General features: G+C 42.6%; 1 pseudogene; it reads right to left on the bottom strand.

Moving 5' to 3' along the window:
- Positions 1–12,036: 12,036 nt before the first annotated feature.
- On the bottom strand, positions 12,037–24,540 carry LOC133762104 (glycerol-3-phosphate dehydrogenase 1-like protein; annotated as a pseudogene).
- Between the last annotated feature and the right edge of the window lie 624 nt (positions 24,541–25,164).

Raw genomic sequence — 25,164 nt, 5'->3', positions numbered from 1 at the left:
TATGGGGATCACCACTGAACCTCATTTAACCTATTCTATGGTTCTACCTCAAATTGAATTTATATCCTTTTTTCCCTTACCTGAATGAGGCTGTGAGCTCTGTGAGGAGTGGAATAGTGTTCTCTTTAGTTTTGTATCCCCAATACTTGAAGAGTTGGGCACACCAGAAGCTTCAAAAGTGCTTGGTCAATGAATGAAAAACTGAAAGGGTCCACTTGCTTCACTGATGATATATTAACTATTAACCACTCATCATCAATCCCCAGCAGATATTTCTTCCTGTGGGATAATTTATTACATAAATGAAAATCTCCTTGAAGATAATAACACACAAACTGTAACTTCTTTTCTACAATAAATTATTTTCTGAAAATATCAAGGCATGGGGCTGGAGCTGTCATCCCTTATGGGCACTGATTCAAGCCCAGCTACTCCACTTCTGATCTAGCTCCCTGCTAATGTGCCTGGGAAAGCAGCAGAAGATGATCCAAGTACCTGACCTCTGCACCTATGTGGCAAACCAAGAAGAAGCTCTTGCCTCCTGGCTTTGGACTGGCCCAGCCAGGAGGACGTCCCAGCCATTTGGGGAGTGAACCAGTGGATAGAAAGTCTGTCTGTCTCTCCTCTCTCTCTGTGACTTGGCCTTTCAAATAAATAAATACATCTTAAAAATACATGAAAAAATCAACATCAGAAAAATACATGATATATATGTGTGTATGTATGTAAACATATCAAGAGTTATTTTACTTTAAAGGGCATAAGTAATTATTATGTCTCATGTCTCCATCTAGTGAAGCAAGCTGGTAATACAACAATTAAGATACCCGTGTATGTATACTCTTCAGAAAGTACATGTTATGAAAAACTACACATGGATTTCAGGAGTGGGCCACTATTGTGGGCATTTGGGGAGTAAATGGGATCTCTCTCTCTCTCTCTCTCTGCCTCTCCTTCTCTGTGTAACTCTTTCAAATAAATACATCTTTAAAAAAAAGAACCAATGAACAGAATCTATGAACAGAAGAGAAAGGCTTCCTTCCTTTGTATGAGCCATAGCCACTTAGAAAAGATGATTTCAAAAGAGACATTATTTAAAATAGCAACATGATGACATCATAATGATGTCAGTTGTCTGAAAATTAATGCATGATCATGATGCAATTCCAACAAGAACTTCAAGAGGACTGATGGTACTAGACAAGCTGATCTTATAATTAGTGAGGAAGAAGATAAACTGGAAACTAGAGCACCAAAGTAGGGGAGTTATTCTTCTAGATTACAAAAGCCATAAATATTATAGGGGCTGGCATTGTGGCACAGCGAGCTTAGCCGCTGCTTGTAACACAGGCATCACATGTCAGAGTGCCAGTTCAAGTCCCATTTGCTCTGCTTCTGATGCAGCTTTCTCTAATGCAAGTGGGGAGACAGAAAATGATGGCCCAAGTACTTGGGCCTCTGACATTCTCATGGGAGACCTGGATGGCTTCTGGCTTCAGCATCTTGTTGTTGTGGCCATTTGAGAAGTCAACCTGTGGATGGAAGATCTCTCTCTGTCTTTTCCACTTTCTCACTCTACCTTTCAAATAAATAAAAAAAAAACTTTAACAACAAAAACCCATAAATATTATAAATTTAAGTTAAATAGTATATTATTGGTGCAGAGAGAGATGAATAAAACTGTGAAATGAAAGAGGGCCTAAAAAGTATCCAATTAATATATGAAAATACATATGACAGGTATAGCATCAGAATTCAGTGGTGAGTGATTGGAGTATCCAATAAAAGGTGCTAGTAGTTATCCATATTTTGATATGATAAAAAATAAATATTTGGTCTTTGTCCCCAGTTTCTGGCACACTTATCCTTAAATCCATGGAATCTTCACAGTGATAAATGTGATGTTGCACCTCAATATTTTGAATCAATTCATGTTTTAAAATCTATTATCATTGAATTTTACAACTTTGTGTATTGTTTATCCCCTTTGACAGAAAGAGAAACTGAGGCACAGAGAAATACACATTTAGTGAGCCAAGTTCAGAAGCAGGAGTCAGGGACAGAGAACCCCTTGTTATTTGTGAGGAAAAATCTGTAAGTGATAGAGAACACAATTCAACTAGCTTAAACACAAAAGGGCATATTTTGGTTTATGTAATTGTAAAAGCCTGGACATGGACTGGCTTTACGTAGCAGCGTTGATAAAGGACTCTATTGACAGCACCAGAATTTAGTATCTCTATTTCTTGGCTCTCTGTCTTCTCTGCTGGCTTCCTTCTCAGACTTTACCTGGTAGCAGGATGCCAGCCACCAAATTCAGAGCAATAGCCTTCCAGGTTATGCTTCTCTTACAAGTACTTCCATGCACTTCTCTTTGTGTCTTATCAGTTCCAGCCAAGTCACACATCCATCTCTTCACTAACCACTGGGGCTAGGGGAATGGAAGGCTTGATTTACATAGATACATTTGGTATAGTGCTGTAATGGGAAGATTATAATATCTGCACACAGGTAACCAGGCTGAAGAATAGGAGTAATTCTTGATGTTTTCATTTTCAGAAGGCAACAGAGATACATTTCCAGAAGGGAGAGTGAAGGCTGCATGTCAAAATAAAAACAAAGCAGAGATCTACTGCATCCTTTGCTTACTGCCTTTTACCTGTCTTCTGTCCCAGAGCCATTATATTGCTCCTTCCGGCTCTCAAGTTTAGATAGAAATGTGAATGCAAATGCTGTGGAGGTCCTGGGAGGGGGAAAGGGGCAGAATGCAAGCCAGGACAGAGATCTTGAACAGAATGAAAAATTCTCAGATATCCCAACACCCAATAACCTACACTACTACTTAATAGACCTTCACATCTCAGAGTCCTTTATCTCAAGACCCACTCAGCTATGAATACACCTAGACCCTACCACATGAAACAGCTGTCTTTTGAAACAGTAGCTTCGTATGCCACCCCCCCTTCTTTTTTTTAATTTGACAGAGTTATAGACAGTGAGAGAGAGACAGAGAGAAAGGTCTTCCTTCCGTAGGTTCATTCCCCAAATGGCCGCCACGGCTGGCAGCACCAAAGCCAGGAGCCATGTGCTTCTTCCTGGTCTCCCGTGCGGGTGCAGGGGCCCAAGCACTTGGGCCATTCTCCAGTGACCTCCCGGGCCACAGCAGCGAGCTGGACTGGAAGAGGAGCAACCGGGACTAGAACCCGGTGCCCATATGGGATGCCAGCGCCACAGGTGGAGAATTAACCAAGTGAGCCACGGAGCCCGCCCCCATATCCCACCTTTTGATCTCAACTTCCAGTCTGTCCAGCCTATGTCCTCAATATGCCAGTTCTTCAACCTTGTCACAATCTTCAACCTGTCAGTCTTTCCGATTACTCCTTCCCCATCAGAACCTCCTGTCTTCATTTCTTCCCTCCCAGTGGGAAATTTCATGATCTTTCACTTAACTGATGTTTTAAACATCTCCAGTCCATTCTCTTTTCATCATCCTTGCCTCTTCCAGATGAGTCCTTTTGGAAATGGTACGGCCTTATTTGATAAAATCACATACATGTGAAGATACCAAAGCAACCATCAACTCTTGGTCAGATCTAACGATCAGCTCCACAACCCTGTGAAAATCATTTTCTCATCCATATCATGCACTCCATATATATTTAGAACCACTGTACTTGGACAAAACACAGAAAGCTTCCTGTCTTATGGCACTCACGTCATGATCTCTAGTTTACCCTCTCTGCCATCATACTGAAGGCTGTTTCAGACCTTCGCCGCCACCCTCCAGCAAATAGCCTGTCATCCCCCTTCACAGAGGAACTAGAAATCATCACATGGAAACTCTTCATCACTAGACCTTCAACGAAGCCTGTGTCCCTACCTTTTTTCCTTCCATTTTCAAAGAGTCGTCCCTCTTGGAGAGCTTTCTTGTCCCTTTCGTCGTCCCAGCAGTCTTTGCATTGGGGTAACTTGTGTATTGGTCACTGGCCTTCTCAGAGAGCTGGGACCTTGTGTATTCCACTCACTGCTCTGCCTCCAGCCTAGCAGGTACTTAGCGCTTTAATAACCACCTGGGCAGGGGTCTTCAGGAGGAGCCCGGGCTGGCCCGCGCGCCGCTGGGGGGCGGGACCAGTGCTGGGATTGGGGCCTGGCACACGCGCTCCTGAGGCCTAGATGCTGTGGTTTCTGACGATTTCTGGAAAATAACCTTTGGAATCGAATCACGCTTCCAAAGCTTTCCCAGGAAAAGAGTTGTGGGACATAACGTCTCCAATAAGGGTCAAGAGGATTTTCTGGGTGCGGAGCGATCTCTCAGCCTGCACTGCCTGAGAGACTTTTCCCACTGCTCTGGCCTATCTGCGGTGGCTACAAGGACAGGAGCCATTTCAGGCCCAGCTAGGGCCATCATGCGACCCAGCGTCAAAAGGCGTTCAGAAGTCTACCGGAAGTGCAGAAAACTCTCTGCTGGAACTCAGGGAGGTAAAGAGAATAAGAATTACTACTGTTCTCTCTTTATTAAACCTCCGCTAGGTATTGGCTGTCAGGGCTTGGGCGAGTGCTGGCATCCAAAGCCCAAATTTCCTCTCTTCCACGGAGACCTGTTAAGATTGCACTAGTTGGGTCCAGCACTGCGGCATGGTGGGTTAAACCTCTGCCAGCAGAGTCGGCATCCTATACGTGCCCCAGTTTGAGTCCCGGCTGCTCCACTTACTATTCAGTTCTCTGCTATGGCCTGGGAAAGCAGCAGAAGAGGGCCCAAGTCCTTGGGCCCATGTACCCGCATGGGAGACCTGGTGGAAGCTCCTGGCTCCTGGCTTCAGATCGGCGCAGCCCCGGCTACTGGGTCAATTGGGGAGTGAATCAGTGGATGGAAGATCCTTTCTTTCTTCCTTCCTTCCTTCTTCCTTCCTTCCTTCCTTCCTTCCTTCTTTCCTTCCTTCCTTCCTTTTCTCTCCTTCCTCTCTCTCTCTCTCCTTTCTTTCTCTCTGCCTCTCCTTCTTTCTCTGTGTAACTCTTTCAAATAAATAATAAATCTTAAAAAAAAAAAAACAAAACACCAAGATTGTCCTAGTGGAGTCGCAATGAGATGTGAATGGGCTGGAGAGCAGGCTTGGGGCTGTGGCCCTGCTGCAGTTGCCGCACGACCTTGGTGAACAGTCTCATCCTGCCCTGGGAGCTCCAGGTCAGGTCAGGACTGGTGCCAGTTCTTCCCCTCACCATTTCTCCCTGTATTCAGGGTTGAGCATTCCCAACTCTCTGTCGAATCTTTTAAGAACCTACTAAGCTGTTTTCCACAGCAGTTAGGCCAGCCACGCTGCCTTCCTTCCAGCAGTGAGGTTTGTTTCTCCTCACCCTCTCAGCACTTGTTATTGTTTGTCTTTTAGATTATAGCCATCATCTGACTGTGTGTGAGGTGTCATCTCATAGTGGGAAAGTGAACAGTTCTTTCCTCGCTATGATCATGTCAACTAAAGAAGTTGGAATAATTGAAAAAATACTTTTAATATATTGAAATATTTCCAGATTTTGCTATGAATATGGTTACATTATTTATGTAATCATTTTTAAAAAGGAAAACTCTTCAAATTTAGTCATAAACATGTTTATGTCAACTCTTCCTACATATAAACAAGTATGATATTTTCTTTTAAAAACTTTTTGTTTTATTTGAAAGGTAGAGAGACTGAGACAGGGAGACAAACAGATCTCCCATCTACTGGTTCACTCTCCAAACTCCTGCAACAGCTGGGGCTGAAGCAGACCAAAGCCAGGTGCCAGGAACTCCATCTGGGTCTCCCATATGGGTGGCAGGGACCCAAGGATTTGAGCAAGTTCCTGCTGCCTCCCTCTGATGGGCGGTAGTAGGAAACTGGAATCAGAAGCAGAGCCAGGCCGGCGCCGCAGCTCACTAGGCTAATGCTCCGCCTTGCGGCGCTGGCACACCGGGTTCTAGACCCGGTCGGGGCACCGATCCTGTCCTGGTTGCCCCTCTTCCAGGCCAGCTCTCTGCTGTGGCCAGGGAGTGCAGTGGAGGATGGCCCAAGTGCTTGGGCCCTGCACCCCATGGGAGACCAGGATAAGCACCTGGCTCCTGCCATCGGATCAGCACGGTGCGCTGGCCGCAGCACGCCTACCGCGGCGGCCATTGGAGGGTGAACCAACGGCAAAAAGGAAGACCTTTCTCTCTGTCTCTCTCTCTCACTGTCCACTCTGCCTGTCAAAAATTAAAAAAAAATAAAAAATAAATAAAAAAAAAAAGAAGCAGAGCCAGGACTCATACCCACACACCCTGATAAAACACACAGGCAACCCAAGTGGCATTTAATCACTGTGCCAAATGCTCACCCCAATTATGGTATTTTCATTTTTTAAAAGATTTTTTATTTTATTTATTTGAAAGACAGTTACAGAGAGAGGTAGAAATAGAGAGAGAGGCCTTCCATCCACTGGTTCACTCCCCAGATGGCCGCAGCAGCTGGAGTTATGCCAATCCAAAGCCAGGAGCTTCTTCTGGGTCTCCCATGTGGGTGCAGGGGCCCAAGGACTTGGGCCATCTTCTACTGCTATTCCAGGCCATAGCAGAGAGCTGGATTGGAAGAGGAGGAACCGGGACTAGAACCAGTGTCCATATGGGATGCCAGCGCTTCAGGCCAGGGCTTTAACCCGCTGCACCACAGCGCTGGCCCCGTATGGTATTTTCTGAAATGGATATATTATGTTGATTTAATTGTTCTATTTTTTTTGACATGTAGGTGGTTTTCAACAGTTTTTTTTTTAATCAAACTTGCTTATATTTTTGTGCATAATTGTTGTGGCTTATAGCCTATCTTACTCCAAAAAGCATCAAGTCGTTCCTGAAGTTTTTGTTGTATCCTAATGCAAGGTTCTAGCCCTTGGGCTACTGCTTTCATCTCTCTACAGTCCCCTTAGAAAGGAAAACTCTTCAAATTTAGTCATAAACATGTCAACTCTTCCTACATATAAACAACTATGATTTTTTTTAAACTTTTTATTTGTTTTATTTGAAAGGTATAGAGACTGAGACAAGGAGAATGGCGAATTACTCATTCAAGCAGTTAGTTATCTGTTTTGACGTCTCTCTGAGCTTCAAGTTCATAAATTCTGCTGCTTATTAAAATTCCCAACTTTGTTCTGTAAACCTAGTGTCTTCCAAACTTAACCTGTCACCTCCTTCTGCCACCATGCTCTTCTTTATCTCCAGTGTCAATATCTACCATCCAGTGATCCAACGAAGGAATGTAGGAGGCATTCTTTCTCTTTCATCCTCCACATAGCTAGTCATTCACAGGTTTTGTTGATTTTGTCTGTTCTTTCTCAAATCTGTTTCTACTCTTAATTCTTACTACTGCCCTGCTTTTTCAGGCCCTTGACCTCACTCTCCCGGGCTGTGCAATAGCCTCCTAACTGATCCATGACTTATCAGTGTTGCCCCTCTTTATTCTTTCCCCTCAGGACTTCCAGGAAGTCTGCTTGAAAGAAAATGATCATGAAACTTCCTTTCAAAACCTTCAAGGGCTCTGTTGCCTAGAGTCACTGAAAAGAAGTCTGTACTTTTTTTTTTTTTTTAATTTTTGACAGGCAGAGTGGACAGTGAGAGAGAGAGAGAGACAGAGAGAAAGGTCTTCCTTTTCCATTGGTTCACCCTCTAATGGCCGCCGTGGTAGCGCGCTGCGGCCGGCGCACCACGCCGTTCCGATGGCAGGAGCCAGGTGCTTATCCTGGTCTCCCATGGGGTGCAGAGCCCAAGCACTTGGGCCATCCTCCACTGCACTCCCTGGCCACAGCAGAGAGCTGGCCTGGAAGAGGGGCAACCGGGACAGGATCGGTGCCCCGACCGGGACTAGAACCCGGTGTGCCGGCGCCGCAAGGCGGAGGATTAGCCTGTTGAGCCACGGCGCCGGCCAGAAGTCTGTACTTTTTAATATAGTTTACAGGGCTATCTATTTCTGCAGCTCTCCTGTTTTCCCTGTTACTTTAATAACAGATAGACGTTCACAGTTTCCTGCTGAAGTCCTCCTGCTGTTCCAGGCTTCCATATGTAGTACTTTTTTTATGGTTTTTCTGTCTGGGACTCAGGCACTGTGTTTTCTTGCCTCCTGACTAGTTGTCTATTGTTCTTCAAGCCTGAGCTTCAGCATTATTTCCTTCAAAAACCTACCTTGAAGTTCTAAAGTAGACCAATAGATACTCTTCCTGTTCTACACAGTGTTAAACTCTAACCATTTCAACATACTTTGAAACCTATTTCCTGAGCATAAAGTGTCTTATAATTTTAATAGCTGTATTTCTATGTCTTTTTCTTCTGTTTATAGTTTCTCATGACCACTGTTCATGGTAGTTTGATTCCTCACATGTTTGCGACATTTTATGAATAGCTTATAGTTGGACTGAATCTTACCTTTGGGAATCATGAAGTACCTACATTGAAATGATCTGCCTTGGTTTCTGCTGATGCTAGGAGTTGCTACCAACCAGAACCACTTCAGGTTAATTTATTGGATTGAGGTTCTTCGACTATGAGTGTGGTGTAAATTCTAATCCCAGTGTGGGAATTATAAAACATTAGGAAAGACAACTAAAATTAATATTTTAAAAACTATTGCCAGCAGAAACAGACTTGTTTGCTTGTTGGCTCATTTTACCAACATGCAGATCTTTCCAAGTTAATCTTTTCAAATAAATATACAGCCATTTGGGTACCTGGATTTAGTTGGCATTACTTAGAGCTTTCTCAGCCTCTGTCTTGGGGATATTTGTTGAAAACAATAAATCAGAGGGACTTGTTGAACATTATGGCTGCTTAAGGTGTAGACAACAGCTGGGATGTGAATAACCTAACCCAAGTGTTTAAAAGAAAAATACCATAGAGTGAGATGTTCATAGGGCACTTCTGAAGCTGTATGTTCCTGGAAATCTAGAAGGCCACATGCAGATCTAGAGCTATTAGCATTTGCAGGATTTTGCATACTTAGGAAAGACCTGAAAAGGCCCAGAGTTCTCATCTCTGGCAATTCTAAGGCTCTGCACAAGAAGAAAGTGAAGATTAAGTCAAGCTGTAAACTCATGACTCTGTATTGAAGGCATGTTCCAACATGTACACAAAGGTCCTGGGAAAAACTGATTTACCGGTTCCCACTTTCAAAGGAAATCTCTGTTCCATTATTAGCTGATCCCTGTGTTCCAAGCAGACTTTAGTAACCCCACCCCATAATGGGAGAATTAGTTCAAAAACAAAAATATCTGGGGAAAGACAAGAATCTGATTTCCATACTTTATATTATTTAAAATGTCTAGTTTTTAACAAAAAATAAGTAACATGAAAAGAAATAAGAAAGTATGGTCCATTTACAGGGAAAAATATCAGTCAATAGAAAATGTCCCTTGGGAAGCCCAAATGTAGTACATATTGGACATAAACTTTGGCAGGATGGGGGTGGTTAAATGTTTTCAAACCAAGTTTTTGTTTGTTTGTTTGTTTTTGACAGGCAGAATGGACAGTGAGAGAGAGAGACAGAGAGAAAGGTCTTTGCCACTGGTTCACCCTCCAATGGCTGCCATGGCTGGCGTGCTGTGGCCAGCACAACACACTGATCCGAAGGCAGGAGCCAGGTGCTTCCTCCTGGTCTCCCATGCGGGCCATCCTCCACTGCACTCCAAACCGAGTTTTAAAATGATATATCCACCTAGAGTTTATAAAATATAGAACAAGTAAGTAAAAGGCTAGCAGATTAGAATTACTGGAAAAACTAACATTCCCTTTGTAATGGGCATGTCATCACAACATCCTCCTTAGGCTGTTGCCATGGGCCATTTATAGTTAAGAGTCAGAGGAAAAGGTTTGACTCCATCTCCAAAGTGGATTTATTTATTTATTTATTTGAAAGTCAGAGTTACACAGAAAGAGGAGAGGCAGAGAGAGAGAAAGAGGTCTTCCATCTTCTGGTTCACTCCCCAATTGGCTGCAATGGCCAGAGCTGTGCTGATCTGAAGCCAGGAGCCAGGAGCTTCTCCCGGGTTTCCCACATGGGTGCAGGGGCCCAAGGACTTGGTCCATCTTGTACTGCTTTCCCAAGCCATAGCAGAGAGCTGGATCAGAAGTGGAGCAGCCAGGTCTTGAACCGGTGCCCATATGGGTTGCCAGCACCTCAGGCCAGGGTGTTAACTCGCTGCGCCACAGCGCCGCCCCATAATTTGTTTTAGCAAGGTTGACACTACTTGGTTGTACTTAATAGTGTCACCTTAAAACTTTATCAGAGATTCACAGCAGACCTAAACTGTGAAAGTTCAGAACTAACAATATGACTGATAGTTATTTATTCCAACTTCTTGCAAGGAGAGATGGTTCTACTTGAGCTGTCTTAAGGTCACCTGAGCCTAAAACAGTGTTCTCTGAAAACTTGAGCATATTTCCTTTGTCAAAAAATTTCCTCAGTTGAATGCCTTTGGGACTTTCTGAATTATTAGGTTTCTCTGACATACTAATATACTTCTGTACCGAGAGGGTATATAGATGGTGTTTTTCACAAACCAACTTGACCTTTCAAAGGAATACTTAGAATAACTATTGGAATCTAGGATACTCAATCCTATGACACATGGCCACACAACCAATTAGCTGGAGGTCAGATCAGCCCAGTGATGTCTTGGAAGGTCGAGGAGCACTGGACTCCTGGCTCCAAGTGTATTCATCAGGTGACCAACCACAGCAACTGCATTTTGTAAGAACTGTCACAGCAGCTGCCTCTCAAGGGATCTGAAAGCCTTTGGAGAAATACATGCAAAAAACAATACTGGAAAGCATCATTCTAGTGTCTGTTGTTAACCAGAGGATTGTGTCACCCACAGCAAGAAAATTACAGACGAGCTTTCTGTCTTGTGCCACTGCTGAGCCTTTACAGAAGCACATTCTGGCAGTGAATGGAAATAAAAAGAGGCTAGCAATGCAGAGAACTGCAGCAGGTAGAAATTATGGAAATGGATTATCCAATTAAAAATTGTTAAAATTTATAAAAATCATTAAAATCAATTGTTAAAAAAACCCACAATCAAACTACTTAATTATTCTGTCTTTGGGATAGTGTTTAAAAGTTAAATATGTTAATCATTGAACACACTGCTTTATTCTTTTTACTATGTTAATACAGGTTAAATTTATCATCAAAAGAATAAAAAATACCTTTACTAAGATATGTATGAATTGTATTTCAACTACAGAGGCCCAGCAGGTTTTTTTGTTTTTTGTTTTTAGCAATTGTCTTTTTTAAAAAATTTATTTGACAGGTGGAGTTACAGACAGTGAGAGAGAGAGAGACAAAGAGAAGGGTCCTCCTTCCCAATGGTTTTTTTAAAAAAATATTTTATTTATTTATATATTTATTTGAAAGGCAGAGTTACAGAGAGAGAGGGAGAGATAGAGAAATCTTTCATCTGTTGGTTCACTCCCCATATGGCCATAGCAGCTGGGACTGGGCCAGGCTGACGCCAGGAGCCAGGAGCTTCATCCAGGTCTCCCATGTGCGTGCAGTGGCCTAAGGACTTGGCCATTCTCTGCTGAATTCTCTGCTACATTAGCAGGAGCTGGATCAGAAATGGAATAGCCGTGACTTGAGTCAGTGCTTATATGGGATGACAGCACTGCAGATGGAGGCTTAGCCTTCTCTGCCACCATGCTGGCCCCAGTTTAACCTTCTTTGCCACAGTGCCAGCCCCAGTCATAATCTTATAAACTATCACAGTAGGAAAGTTTCAAAAGCAGTTTTTAAAATGGACATGAAATTTTGGTCTCACAGAATGAGAAACAATACACAATTACATGTTTACATGTGTATATAGTTACTGCCCAGTACATCTTAGCCGATGAATTGTCTCTCACAATTAAAAAGTTAAACTATAAAAATATGTAACTATCCAAACTAGGATTACCTTCAAGCAAACATGTTGCTGCCAAGTCACATAGTTCCATGTGAAAACAGAAGATTGATTAGAAAGATAAAACATTTTCCAATGTGTTGCATGGCTAACTTCAGATATACTCTGATAGCTCTGGAGACAACATCTCTAGGAAGAGCCTGCCTTCACAGAAGATCTGATATACTGCAGATGGAAACTTGTCAGCTGGTTCTTTCTGTTTGAGGATGTGGTACACTTCAGAAGTCTGAGGTCCTTGAAACTTCTACCCATTCAGCATCTCCTCCAATTCTTCAGTGGTCTTCCTAGTTCTGGCAAATGCCTTGGCCACCTGTGGTTCCACCCTGTGTAGCAGGTGACAATCAGGTTGGCCACCTGGCAGCTCTCTAGGACAGTGACTGTGGACTCCTGACCCTAGCAGAGATCCTGGAAAAAGCAAATATTTCCATGAGGCACATGTGGATGATGGCAGCTTTAATGTCACCATAGCAGAGGTAGTCACAGAACCCAGTTCCTAAGGCCATGATGTTTTTAAGAGTACCACAAAGTTCAACAGTGTTTGCATCAGCAACCACAATCATTAAAGAATTGGAGTCTGCAAAAGTTCTTTGAAAAGAAGGCCATTCTCTGTTACTTAGCTGCCGATAGTGGTTTCACAGAACTCTGTAGCCACTTTGCTGGCAGTGTTGGCACTCATTAGCATACTGATGTCAATGTCCTTTTGTGTTTTAAAAAGATTTATTTATTTGTTTTGAAAGTCAGAGTTACTGTGGAGAGGGAGAGACAGAGAGATTGAGAGAGATTCCATCATCTGGTTCACTCCTTGGATGACAATAATAGCAAGCGCTGGGCCAGACTGAAGCCTGAAGCCAGGAGCCGAGAGCTTCATCTGAGTCTCCCATATAGGTGGCAGGGGTCCAAACACTTGGGTCATCTGCTGCTTTTCCTAGGCCATTAGCAGGGAGCTGAAAAAGAAGTGGAGCAGTCGGAACATGAACCAGTACCCATATGCCATTCTTCTTGAGTATGATGTTGGAAGTGAGTTACACTTGCTTAAAACCTTAGACTATACCCTTGATGAGGGTAACTGAATATTCTGTTGTTGATCTCATTGCAGGTTCTGTGAATGAACTAGGGGAATGACAAACACCAGCAGGTTTGTACCCTGCATGCACTTGCTGAGATTTGAGATGACAACCTGCAACTGCCAAGGCAAGGACTTTTAAAATTTGTTTTAACTTTTAATTTAGGTCTTCTTTTTTTTTTCCCCAGGGTGTCTTTGCTTTCCATGCCTGCAATACTCTCATGGGCTCTTCAGCCAGATCCGAATGCCTTAAGGGCTGATTCTGAGGCCAGAGTGCTATTTAGGACATCTGCCATTCTATGAGTCTGCTGTGTATCCCGCTTCCCATGTTGGATCGTTCTCTCCCTTTTTGATTCTATCAGTTAGTATTAGCAGACACTAGTCTTGTTTGTGTGATCCCTTTGACTCTTAGACCTATCAAAGTCATCAATTGTGAACTGAGATTGATCACTTGGACTAGTGAGATGGCATTGGTATGAGTGAGATCCCAGTGGAAAGAATGGGGCCATCAAAGAAGGAGGTACCTTTCTCTGAAGGGAGGAGAGAACTTCCACTTTGACTATGACCCTGTTGGAATAAGATCAAAGTCGGTGAACCCTAAAGGCTTCCATAGCCTTGGCAACTCATGACTAGAGCCTAGGGAGATTACTGATGCCATAAACAAGAGTGTCAAATTGTTAAGTCAACAACAGGAGTCACTGTGTACTTACATCTCATGTGGGATCTGTCCCTAATGTGTTGACTAATGTGAAGTGATGCTATAACTAGTACTAAAACAGTATTTTTACACTTTGTGTTTCTGTGTGGGTGCAAACTGATGAAATATTTACTTAGTATATACTGAATTGATCTTCTGTATATAAAGATAATTGAAAATGAAAAAAAAAAAAACCCTGGTGTTAAATTGGAAATTGCATAGAAAATTAATTAATTTTCAATAATGTCATGTAGGATCTCTGTCTTTAATGTGCTGTACACTGTTATTTAATGCTATAACTAGTACTCCAACAGTATTCTTCACTTTGTTTTGCTATGTGGAGGCAAACTGTTGAAATCTTTGCTTAATATATACTAAACTGATCTTCTGTATATAAAGAGAATTGAAAATGAATCTTGATGTGAATGGAAGGGGAGAGGGAGCGGGAAAGGGGAGGGTTGCAGGTGGGAGGGGAGTTATGGGGGGGGGGAAGCCATTGTAATCCATAAGCTGTACTTTGGAAATTTATATCCATTAAATAAAAGTAAAAAAAAAATTTAAAAAAATTTGTTTTAACTTTCAAAAAAGTTTCAAAAAAGATTTATTTATTTGAAAGGCAGTATTATAGAGAGAGGGACACACACACACACACACAATTACAATCTTCCATTTGCTGCTTCACTCTCCGAATAGCCACAATGGCCAGGGCTGTTTCAGGTTGAAACCAGGAGCTTTATCCCAGTCTCCCACATGGATGGGAGGGACTCAGGTACCTGGGCCATCATCTTCTGCTTTCCAAGTCACATTAGCAGGGAACTGGATAAGAAATGGAGCAGCAGGGAGTTGAACTGGCACCCATATAGGATGCTGGTGTTTCAGGCAGTAGCTTAACCCACTATGTCATAATGCTGGCCCTTAGACAAAGACTTTAATCAGTTATTTTAAATATGTGCAAAGAATGAAAAGAAAGCATATCTGAAGTGTTAAGGAACAGTGTGAGTGTGGGAGACCTAGAAGAAGCTCTTGGCTCCTGGCTTTTGGATCAGTCCAGTTCCAGCTGTTGCAGTCATTAGGGAGTGAACCAATGGATGGAAGACCTCTCTCTATATATCACTGTCTCTCCCTCTTTTTTGTCTGTAACTCTGCCTCTCAAATAAATAAATAAATCTTTTTAAAAAAAGAATAGTGTGAGAACGATGTCTCTTCACATAGTGAGTGTGTTTTTTTTTAAAGATTTATTTATTTGAAAGGCAGAGTTACAGAGATGCAGAGGCAGGTTCACATTTTAAATAAAAGTATATGGGACATTTTGAATGACTGCTTAAGTTATAAGGTGTGTGTCAAGTTTCAAGGCTTTCTATTTTTTATTTATTTTTTATTTATTTATTTATTTATTTATTTAATTTTTTTACAGGCAGACTGGACAGTGAGAGAGAGAGACAGAGAGAAAGGTCTTCCTTTTGCCGTTGGTTCACCCTCCAATGGCCGCCGTGGCCAGCGCACTGCACTGATCCCAAGCCAGGAGCCAGGTGCTTCTCCTGGTCTCCCATGGGGTGCAGGGCCCAAGCACTTGGGCCATCCTCCACTGCACTCCCTGGCCACAGCAGAGAGCTGGCCTGGAAGAGGGGCAACTGGGACAGAATCTGGCGCCCCGACCTGGACTAGAACCCAATGTGCTGGTGCCACAGGCAGAGGATTGGCCTATTGAGCTATGGTGCCGGCCTCAAGGTTTTCCAAATACATATATTTTTAAAAATATTTATTTATTTGAAAGTCAGAGTTACAGAGAAGGAGAGGCAGAGAGAGAGAGAGAGAAAGAGAGAGAGAGAGATCTTCCATCTGCTGAGTCACTCCCCAATTGGCTGTGCCAATCCAAAGCCAGGGGCCAGGAGCTTCTTCCAGGTCTCCCACATGAATACAGAGGCCCAAGGACTTGAGCCAACATCTTTTTTTTTTTTTTTTGACAGGCAGAGTGGACAGTGAGAGAGACAGAGAGAAAGGTCCTCCCTTTTGCCACTGGTTCACCCTCCAATGGCCGCCGAATCTCACTGACCCGAAGCCAGGATCCAGGCGCCTCTCCCGGTCTCCCATGTGGGTGCAGGGCCCAAGTACCCGGGCCATCCTCCACTGACTTCCCGGGCCACAGCAGAGAGCTGGCCTGGAAGAGGGGCAACTGGGACAGAATCCGGCACCCCAACCGGGACTAGAACCCGGCGTGCCGGTGCCGCAAGGCGGAGGACCAGCCTGTTAAGCCACGGCGCCGGCCGCCAACTTCTTTTTTTAAAGATTTATTTTATTTATTTGAAAGACAGAGTTACAGAGAGAGGTAGAGACACAGAGAGAGGTCTTCCATCCACTGGTTCCCTCCCCAAATGGCCGCAATGGCCGGAGCTGTGCCAATCCAAAGCCAGGAGCCAGGAGCTTCTTTCAGGTCTCCCACATGGATGCAGGGGCCCAAAGACTTGGGCCATCTTCCACTGCTATCCCAGAGAGCTGGATCAGAAGAGGAGCAGCTGGCGCTTTAGGCCAGGGCTTTAACCCGCTTCACCATAGCCCTGGCCCCTATACAGTGAGTATTAAGAAAGAGATTGAAGGTAGAAATTATTAAAAAAAAAAAAAAAAGAACCAGATAAAACAAGTGCAGTTCAAAAATGTAGCCAGTGTTGTTGTATACCATTTAAGGCACTACCTGTAAGTTGGCATCCCGTCTGAATACTTGTTGAGTCCCAGCTGCTCCATTTCTGATCCAGCTTCCCTAATGGAGGTCTTGGGAAAGTAATAGAAGATGGTGCAAGTATTTGTGACCCTGCCACTCAGGCATGGGACTCGCATGGATTTCCAGGCTCCTGGCTTTGGCCTGGCCCAGCCCCTGACTATTGTGGCCATTAGGGGAGTGAACTAGCAGTTGGAAGATTTCTCTGTGTAACTGCCTTTCAAATAAATGAATAGTTCTTTAATAAAAAAATTACCTGAAATTAAAATTTTACATATTTATAGAATATACTTATAGCACATTTAAAATATGCTGTTGATATTTACATATCATATTTGAGTAGACAGAAGAAAGAATTATCTTACTTGAAAATAAGTCAATTGATATTTAGGCTGAGGAACAGAAAGATAAAAGAAAGAAAACAAAGGAACATAACTTCAGAGACTTGTAGAATACCATCAAGCATATCAACATGTACATAATGGTGGTACCAGGAGAAGAGGAAAGAGAGACAGAGGCAAAACAAATGAAGAAATAGGGGATGGAGCTGTGGTATAGCAGGTTAAGCCACCATCTGCAGTGCCAGCATCCCATAGAGGCACCGGTTTGAGCCCTGGTTGCTCCACTTGCAATCCAGCTCTCTGCTAATAGCCTGAGCAGAGGAAGGCTCAGGTCCTTGTGCTGCTGAACTCACATGAGAGACCCAGAAGCAGCTTCTGGCTCCTGGCTTTGGCCTGGTCCAGTTCTGGTCATTGCAGCCATTTGTGGAATAAACCAGTGGATGGAAGATATTCTCTCTCTCTTTCTCTCTCTCTCTCCCTCTCCCTCTTCCTCTCCCTCCCCTCTTCTTCTCTCCCTTTGTAAATCTGACTTTCAAACAAATAAATAAATCTTTTTTAAAAAATGAAGAAATAGTGGCAGAAAACTTCCAAAATCTGACACTAATCCCTGTATCTCAGAAACTCAATGAACTTCAAGTACAGTAAGCTCAAAGAGAGCTACACCAAGACACATCACAATCAAACTGTTAAAAGACAAAAGTGTTGAAAGCAGCAAAAGAAGCAATTCATCTTATACAGGGATTCTCCATAAGATGAACAGCCACTTCTCATAAGAAATAATGAAGAACAGAAGGCAGAGGAATGATGTCTTCAAAGAGAACAACCAAGAATCCAATATCTAGCAAAAATATCCTTCAAATTTGAAGAAGACGGGTCAGCATTGTGGTGAAACAGGTTAATTTGAGTCCCAGCTGCTCCACTTCTGATTCAGTTCTCTGCTAATGCACCTGGAAAAGTGAAAGCAGTAGAAGCTGGCCCAAGTTCTTGGGCCCCTGCATCTATGTAAGAGACCTGGATGAGGCTCCTGAAGCTTCTGGGGAGTGAACCAGTGGATGGGGATCTCTCTCTCTCTCTCTCTCTCTCTCTCTCTCTCTCTCTCTCTCCCTCTCTCTCTGCCTTTCAAATAAATGAAAAAAATTGAAGAAGAAATTTAGACATTCCATGATAAAGAAATCTGAGAGAATTCTTTCCCTTCACAAACTCTTCCATAAAAGAGGAAACCCTGATTTATTTGATGATTTAGTATTTCCCTGATACCTAAACTAAAGACATTACCAGAAAACTATAAGTTTAGAATAATATCTCTTGAGAATGCAACTCCCAAAGTCATTGAAAATTGCTAGCACACCTAATCTAGCCACATATAAAAGGATTATCCATCCAGGACAAGTGGGATTTATCTAAAAAATGCAAGGGTGGTTCAGTATACAAAAAATTCAAATATAACATACCATATTAATAAAGTAAAGGAGAAAAAAAATCCGATCATTTCAATAGATGCAGAAAAGTCATTTGACAAAATCCAGTACCCTTTCATGGTAAAAATACTCAACTATTAAAGAACTTCTTTAGGCTGCTAAATGCTATCTAAGAATAACCAATAGTTAACATTAAACTTAATAGTGAATGTCTGAAAGATTTCCCACTAAGATAAGAAATTAAACAAGAATGTCTGATCTTGCCTCTTTTATTCAACATTGTACTGGAAGTTCTAGTCTGGCTAGTGAAGTAAGAAAGAAAGAAAATGCATCTATACTGGAAAGGGAAAAGTAAAAGTGTCTCCATTTGTAGATGAATGACCTTAGATGTAGAAAGAGCTAAGGAATTCACACACACATACACACACAAAATGAAGATGTATCAGGGCTAAGAAAAGAGTTCATGAAAGATACAAGATCAATATACAAAATTCAGCTGTGTTCCTATATACCAGCAGTGAGAAATCTGAAAATGAAATTATGAAAACAATTTCATTTATAATGGCATTTAAAAATCCAAACTACTTAGGAATAAAAATTCAAAACAGAAATGTAAGACTCTTAAACACTCTTGAAAGAAATTAAATATGACCCAAATAAATGGCTAGACAACCTATTCATTGTATGGAAGTCAATACTGTTGAGATGACAGTATTCCACAATTGGCCTATTCATTTACTATCAAAATCCCAACTTCCTTTTTTGCAGAAATTTACTTGCTGATATTAAAATTCATATGAAAATGCAAGGGCCCCTGAACAACAAATATAGTCTTGAATAAAGTCTTGAATAAAGACTAAAGGAAAATTTAGTTTTGCTTTGCTGGTTTGACCTTTGTTATGGAGAATGTTCTGGCTTTTTAAAAACTGTTTTCTTTTCCCCACTCCCTGGCAAATAAGAGTATTTTTGTCCTATGACTGCCATGAGAACCTAGTAAGACTCAGAGGTAAAACCTAGGAAACTGTGAAAGTATGGAAGCATCCATTAGACTGGGTACTCCACAAATTTTAGTTCTTAAGCTAGAATAGTTTCAGACTCAAGCAACTCACCAAGGTTGTATTAAAAATGTTCCTATGAGGCTCCAAAGACTTCTGCTTCAAATAAGCTGGTCTGTTTTCTCTGTATTCCCTGCTTCTCCAGTTTTCAGGATGGAGGTTTGGCCTGTCATGTCAGTTCTTTACATGTGAGGGAAAGTTGTTGATTTTCAGTTCAGCTTTTTTTCCTTCTTGTGAAGGTAAGATGGTTTTCAAGTTCTTTATGTATGGAAACTGGAAGTCTGTGGGGTGTCTTCACTCTTTTGATATTTTTGAAGCACAAAAGTTTTTAGTTTTGATGAAGCCTAGTTTATTTTTTCCTTTGGTTGCAGTAGTTTCAAGTGTGAGGTTAAGAAACCATTACTAATCAAAGGCCAAGGTTTTGGCTAAGAATTAGGCCATATCTAATGCTTGCTGTGGCATTAGTTGTTGATGCTTCAATATCCTCTAGTGTACTTGATTTTGACCACCCATTTTTATAGATGGATTTCCTTAGAAACTTCTTAAATGGATTCTGTGTCTTAACACTCAATTGTAATCCACAGGGGAGCCCTGTTGAGCTGACGGTAAAATATTAGTATGGTATATTCTTATTATTAAATCTCGGGGTTTTTTAACTTTTATTTAATAAATAGAAATTTCCAAAGTACAGCTTTTGGATTACACTGGCTTTTTTCCCCCATAATCTCCCTTCCACCTGCAACCATCCCATCTCCCGCTCCTGAGTTGCTGGGTTGAGACCTGGAGATTTGTTTCTTAGTGTTTTTGCTATGTGGCAAGAAGGCTAGAGGTGGCTTAGGTCATCACATTGCCTTTCCTCTAGGTCGTCTAAGGCTGCAGTTTCTCTTTAGGACAGACCTTTCTTGTAGAAAATAGAATATGAAATATGCTGTGGTCATTATTTCAGAGTTATTACAGCACCCATTCACTCTCTTTACCCCTTAACTAGGGCATATTTTGAAATGGTTGTTTTTACCTTCTCTTTCCTCAAAAAGCTGTGAGAATTTTTTTTCAGCCTTCACCATGAGAATCTGGTGGGGCCCCTAGAGGTAAAATTCATAAAAGTATGGGAGGTTCTAGAAGACTGAAGCCACTCGAGTTTTGAATTCTCAAGGTAGTCCACACTCAGCCATCAGCAGTTTATCAATTACCATTTCAGTGTTCCTGTCAATTAATGGCTCCAGTTCCTTATGCTACCGGATACACTGTGATTCTCAGTAGTTACCCATCTCTCTAGTTTTGGGGGTGGTGGTGTATCTTTTTTGATTTCTCTTCTCTGGTGACTGGAAGAGTTGTTTATACTTTGGTTCGATCATCTTTTTCTTGTTGCAAGGATTGGAAGAGATGACCTCCAAGTTCTTAACATGTTGGAGTGGGGAACAGATTTATTTAACTTTTTAAGAAATTTTTCTTCATTTTTTTGGAGAGACAGAGATATAGATAGAATGGAGGGCCGGCGCCGTGGCTCACTTGGCTAATCCTCCACCTGTGGTGCCGGCACCCAGGGTTCTAGTCCCAGTTGGGATGCCGGATTCTGTCCTGGTTGCCCCTCTTCCAGTCCAGCTCTCTGCTGTGGCCCGGGAAGGCAGTGGAGGATGGCCCAAGTGCTTGGGCCCTGCACCCGCATGGGAAACCAGGAGGAAGTGCCTGGCTCCTGGCTTCAGATAGGTGCAACGTGCCAGCTGTAGTGGCCATTTAGGGGGGTGACCCAACAGAAAAGGAAGACCTTTCTCTCTGTCTCTCTCTCTAACTCTGTCAAAAAAAAAAAAAAAAAGAGCAATGGAGATAAAGATAGCAATATATATATGGACAGATAGATCAGTCGATCTCCCGTCCACTGGTCCATGTCCCAAATGCCTGCAACAATCAAGGCTGTACCATGCTGAAGCCAGGAGCTGGGAACTTAATCCAGGTCCCCCGTGAAGGTGGCAGGAACCCAACTACTTGAGGTACCACCTGTTGCCTTCCAGGGTATGCATTAGCAGGAAGTTGGAGTTGAAGGTGTTACCAGTATTAGAAACAGGTACTCCAAGGCATATGACCATCCCAGTGGCCTAACTGCTATGTTAAATCCTGCTTGTTATTTAACTTTTTTAAAAACAGATTTATTTATTTGAAGAGTTACAGAGAGGCAGAGGCAGAGGCAGGGAGATAGAGTGACAGAGAGGCCTTACATCCACTGGTTTACCACCAAATGGCCACAACGGCTGTAGCTGGGCTGATCTGAAGCCAGGAGACTGGAGCTTCTTCCAGGACTTTCACATGGATACAGGGGCCTTAGGACTTGGGCCATCTTCTACTGCTTTCCCAGGCCATGGCAAAGAGTTGAATAGGAAGTGGAGCATCCAGGACTTGAACTAGTGACCATATGAGATGCTGGCATTGCACGCAGTGACTTTATTCACTATGCCACAGTGCTGACTCCTTATTATTTAACTTTTTAAGAGGCTGATTAATTTTCTAAGTGAATCTAACACTTTACATTTCCAGTATTGTGTGTGAGTTTCAGCTCTTCTCTACTTGTCAACCTGGTATGATCAGTCTGTATAAATTTAGACATTCTAACAAGCGTGTAATGCTTTCTCATAGTGCTTTTTAAAAATATTTATTTATTTATTCAAAAGTAAGAGTTGGGGAGAGAGAGAGAGAGAGAGAGAGAGAGAGAGAGAGAGAGATTGATCTTCCATCTGCTAGTTCACTCTCCAAATGGCCACAGCAGCCAGGGAGCTGGATAGGAAGTGGAGCAGTCAGGATTTGAACCAGTGCCCATATGGGATGCCAGAACTGTAGGCAGCTGCTTTACTCATTAAACCACAGTGCAGGCCCCTCATTATAGTTTTAATTTGCATTTCTCTCATAGCTTATAATCTTTTCATTTGCATATTTTTAGTTGTGAATGTTTATTGGTATAGCATCTGTTTAAATATTTTGTCCATTTAAAAATTGAACTACTGGACAGCGCCATGGCTCACTAGGCTAATGCTCCACCTGCAGTGCTGGTACCCCAGGTTCTAGTCCCTGTTGGGGCGCCGGATTCTGTCCCGGTTGCTCCTCTTCCAGTCCAGCTCTCTGCTATGGCCCGGGAAGGCAGTGGAGGATGGCCCAAGTCCTTGGGCCCTGCACCCACACAGGAGACCAGGAGGAAGCGCCTGGCTCCTGGCTTCAGATCAGTGCAGAGCGCTGGCCGTAGAGGCCATTTGGGGGGTGAACAATGGAAGGAAGACCTTTCTCTCTGTCTCTATCTCTCTCACTGTCTAGCTCTTGCCAGCATTTGTTGTTTGTTGATTTCTGTATGAAAACCATTCTAACTGGGGTGAGGTGAAACTTTACTGTAGTTGTGACTTGCATTTCCCTGATGGCTAGTGATCCTGAGCATTTTTCATGTGTCTGTTGGCCATTTGGATTTCCTTTATTGAAAAATGCCCCTTCAAGTTCTTTGCCCTTTTATTAACTGGGTTGTTTGTCTTGTTTTTGTGGAGTTTCTTGAGCTCTTTATAGATTCTGGATATTAATCCCTTATCAGTTGAATAGTTTGCAAATAATTTCTCCCATTCTGTTGGTTGCTTCTTCACTTTGCTGAGTGTTTCTTTTGTAGTGCAAAAGTTTCTCAATTTGATGTAATCCATTTGTCAACATTGGCATTGATGGCCTGTGCTTCTGGGGTCTTTTCCAAGAAGTCTTTGCCTATGCCAATATCTTCCAGAGTTTCCCCAATAATTTGATGGTATAGAGTTGTAGATTTAGGACTTTCATTCATTTTGAGTGGATTTTTGTGTAAGGTGTGAGGTAGGTTTGGTTTGTGATTTTCTTTCTAGGTCCGTGAGATGCACTGACAGCTCATTTATTTGGTGACTTTCCAATTTTCTTAATTGCTATAAATTTCCCTCCTAACACTGCTCTTGCTGTATCCCACAAGTTTTGATATGAGGTATTGTTATCTTCATTCATTTCCAGAAATTTTTAAATTTCTCTTTTGATTTCTTTATAATCCACTGTTCATTTAGGAGCATGTTGTTTAGTCTCCATTTGTTTGCATATGTTCTTAAGATTCTTGAGTTGTTGGTTTTGAGCGTCATATCACTGTAATTGTATGTGTTTAATTTTTTTGAATTTACTGAGACTTGCTTTATAGCCTAGTATATCCTGGAGCAAGTTCTGTGCACTGCTAAGAAGAAGGTGTATTCTGCAATTGTGGGGTCAAAAGTTGTGTACTTCTCAGTTAGGTCATATCAGTTGTGTAGTTATCAGTTTGTTCCATAGTGTTGAATAGCTCTGTTGTTTGTTGATTTTCTGTCTTGTTGATCTATCCATTGATGAAAGCGAAGTGTTGAAGTTCCCTGTTACTATTTTGTCTGATATTAAGAGGGCTACACCTGGCCTTTTTTTTCCCATTAGGATGGAATATCTTTTTCCATCCTTTCACGTTCAGTCTGCATGTATCTTTGTTGGTGAAGTGTGTTTTTTGTAAGCAGCAAATATATGGGTCTTATTTGTTAATCCATTCCATCAGTTTGTATCTTTTAACTGAAGTTTTGAGGCCATTTATATTCAAGGTAACTACTTGGACCTGGCATTTTTCCATGAATATTCCTATTGTTTACTTTGGGTTTCTTTTGTCCTTTTACTGGGGGATTTTCTTTATTTCTTTTTTTTTTTTCTAAATCTATTTATTTATTTGAAAGTCAGAGTTACACACAGAGAGAAGGAGAGGCAGAGAGAGAGAGAGAGAAAGAGAGAGAGAGAGAGAGGTCTTCCATCCACTGGTTCACTCCTCAATTGGCTGTGACAGCTGGAGCTGCACTGATCCAAAGCCAGGAACCAGGAGTTTCCTCAGGTTATCCCACATGGGTGCAGGGGCCCAAGGACTTGGGCTATCTTCCACTGATTTTCCAGGCAATAACAGAGAGCTGGATCAGAAGTGGAGCAGCTGGGACTCGAACCAGCGCCCATGTGGGATGGGCTCAAATGAAAAACCAGAGGAAGAAATTAGAAAACTTAAAAACAGCATTGGAGATCTATGGGATGCCATCAAATGACCCAACATACGGGTCTTAGGATTGAAGGAGTGGAAAAAGAGAAAGGAATAGAAGGTCTATTTAGTGAAGTGATTACAGAAAACTTCCGTAATGGATTCAATGCCAGTGGGATACATGGATTTTTCTCTCTGCCAAGATATCTGGGTCACAGGTGTGCATGATACCCATCAGCCACAGCCCTGCTCACTTCCTGGTTGTGCTGGGTGCTTAGGAGAGTCTTGCAGGCCATGGTCCCCTTCTGTATGGATGGCTTCCCCTCCCCCTCTCATTGCCCAGTGGGTGCAGCTGGTGCGATGCAGACCACTCCATTGGTTTTTCCTGCACTGCTGTGTGTGCCCCCACCAACTGGGAAGACGGCAACCCCAAGAATTGATGGGTACATACATACAATGTGGGGTGGCCTCTGTGTGCCTAAGTCCAAAAAAGGCAACAGCCCTCCCAACATTGGCTGCAGGTCGCTGTTGCAGGAGGGAGAAAGGGGAGAGAGAGAGAGAGAGAGAGAGGGACATTCTGCCTTTTCTCCTTTCTTCCTCTGCTCTGGGTGAGCATTCGCCCTGCTGTTCTGAGAGATCCCGGCTGAACTCTAAAAGGCACAGTTCACCAAGCTTTCCCTCTTGTTGCCTCAACAGTGGTGTGGGCCCTGCAATCTGATCATGTGGTTTTCCAGGGTGGGTGGGCAGGTGCCCCCCTTCCTGGATCCAAGCTGCTGCATCTTCCATCATCGCGTGCTACCCAGCTGTGAGTCTGCAGCTTCTGCACAGATTTGGCCCCTTTTTACTGCTTTCCCTGGATGTCCCACTGCAGTTTCCCCTGCAGCTTTACTCTGAGAGTGTACTTTCTCCACTTTTTTAAT

The sequence above is a fragment of the Lepus europaeus genome, chromosome 6 (genome assembly GCF_033115175.1).
Source record: "Lepus europaeus isolate LE1 chromosome 6, mLepTim1.pri, whole genome shotgun sequence".
NCBI classification, from domain to species: Eukaryota; Metazoa; Chordata; class Mammalia; order Lagomorpha; family Leporidae; genus Lepus; species Lepus europaeus.
Note: the sequence above shows the minus strand (reverse complement) of the source record. Positions and strands in the feature narration are given on the sequence as shown.